This window comes from Palaemon carinicauda, chromosome 12 (genome assembly GCF_036898095.1).
Source record: "Palaemon carinicauda isolate YSFRI2023 chromosome 12, ASM3689809v2, whole genome shotgun sequence".
Lineage (NCBI taxonomy): Eukaryota > Metazoa > Arthropoda > Malacostraca > Decapoda > Palaemonidae > Palaemon > Palaemon carinicauda.
Window position 1 is genome coordinate 4,586,139 of NC_090736.1, and position 2,436 is coordinate 4,588,574.

Sequence of the window (2,436 nt, forward strand, 5' to 3'; positions counted from 1 at the left end):
CGAGCAAAAGGTCAAGAAATAAGCTGCCGCGGAGGTGGTCTGCGCTCTACTGAGTGCCCCTCTAGTTATTTTTGTTTCCAAAGTAATCCTCTTTTTCATCAAAATGGCAAAATCATCATATTATCCATATAAATTATTTTCCCCCATTTGTTTCAATATGGTTCCTACGATTAATGGAAAATGAAGTCGAAGCGACAGGTCAAAGGAAAGTCATGTAAGCCTTGCTTCTTCTTGAGGTCCAAAGGACGACCACGTTCTTTTTAGTTGCAGGATAACCGTGGTTTTATTTAAACACGTCCCTGTTACAAACACGATATACCCCGTGATACCTCTACAGGTTAAATTCTCTGGTATATCCCTCGCAGAAATATCCCGAGTAGAAAGCTGCCTTTGGGGAACTTCCATCAGGACAACATAGCTCGAGCCCAAAATTAGATATTTCCTATGTCATAGACCATTATTGTTATTATTATCATCATTATTATTATTATTATTATTATTATTACTTGCTAAGCTACAGCCCTAGTTGGAAAAGCAAGATGCTATAAGCCCAGGGGCTCCAACAGTGAAAATAGCCCAGTGAGGAAAGGAAACAAGGAAAGATTGAATATTCTAAGAATAGTTACATGAAAATAAATATTTACTATATAAACGATAAAAACTTCAACAAAACCAGAGGAAGAGAAATAAGATAGAATAGTGTGCTCGAGTGTACCCTCAAGCAAGAGAACACTAACCCACGAGAGTGGAAGACCATGGTACAGAGGCTATGGCACTATCCAAGACTAAGGAACAATGTTTTGATTTTGGAGTGTCATTCTCCTAGAAGAGCTGCTTATCATAGCTAAAGAGTCTCTCCTACCCTTATCAAGAGGAGAGTAGCCACTGAACAATTACAGTCGAAGATGACTCCTCCATCAAGTAGGTATAGACGCGTAACACCTGTCTGGGCTTATAGCATTCTGCTTTTCCAACTAGGGTTGTAGCTTAGCAAGTAATAATAATAATAATAATAATAATAATAATAATAATAATAATAATAATAATAATAATAATAATAATAATAAAAATAATAATAATAATATGAAGATGAACAATCCTCCTCGCTAGACCACATTCTGTCTCTTGCTTTTCATTCGCAATTCCACATTTTCAGTGTCTTCCTAACGTCGTTAGAGCTAACTCTTCGTTTTCTCCAGCTATTGGCCTCTTGTTTTATACACATGGAAACACATATGTATATGCACAAACACACACACAGTATATATAAATATATATATATATATATATACACACACACACACACACATATATATATATATATATATATGTGTGTGTGTGTGTGTGTGCGTGTGTGTGTGTGTGTCTGTGTGTGTCTGTGTCTGTGTGTGTATATAATTAATGAGATGGTCCTACCAGTATTAACTTACACATCAGAAACTTGGAGCCTTACTAGAGCCTTAGAACATAAGCTAGTTACAACTTAAAGAGCTATGGAAAGAGTAATGATGGGAATAACAAAAAGAACAACATGGATACGTGAGCAAACTACAGTAGAGGATATTCTAAACACTTTTAAGAAAAAGAAATGGACATGGGCAGGACATATAAAGAGAATAGTAGACAATAGATGGACATTAAGAATAACAGAATGGGTCCTTAGAGATTGTAAAAGAAGCAGAGAAAGGAAGAAAAGACAATGGAGCGATGAACTAAGGAATTTGCGGGCGTGGACTGGCACAGAAAGATCATGAACAGATGCAAGTGGAAGGACATGTCTGAGGCCTTTGTTCTACGCCTAATGGCGCAAAGGGCCTCGGTTAGATTTCGCCAGTCGTCTCTATCTTGAGCTTTCAAATTACCACTTCTCCATTCATCATCTCCCACTTCAAGGTTCATAGTCGTCAGCCATGTAGGCCTGTCTTCCAAATCTACTAGTGCCTTGTGGAACCCAGTTGAAAGTTTGGTGAACTAATCTCTCTTGGGAAGTGCAAAGAGCGGGCCTAAACCACCTCAATCTATTCATGTAAGCCACAAATACCTCTTAATATAGAATTCTCTCTGCCTCTTGATCAGAGATCGTTCGTTTTTAAAACGACCTGCTCTGGAGGTGCAGGCCACGGGCTCTTGCCCAAGGCAGGCCGTAAGTGGGAATGATGAGATTGCGATGAATAGAACGGGACCTGGATGACTTTGCAGGTTTGTTCCGAGTACGGACAAACCAGGCTGGGTATTTCCATGTCCAGCAAACAGCGCGGGAAGTCCTTGAACCTCAGAGTTTAAACTTGAGCCTGGGGACATTATTTTAGATGCTGCTGCTTTTTACCTTATATTACCTTAAAACTCTTTGAACATTTCCTTAAAAATTCCCTTAGATTTCAAATAATGCTTCTGCTTAGATGCTGCTGCTTTTTACCTTAGATTACCTTAAAACTC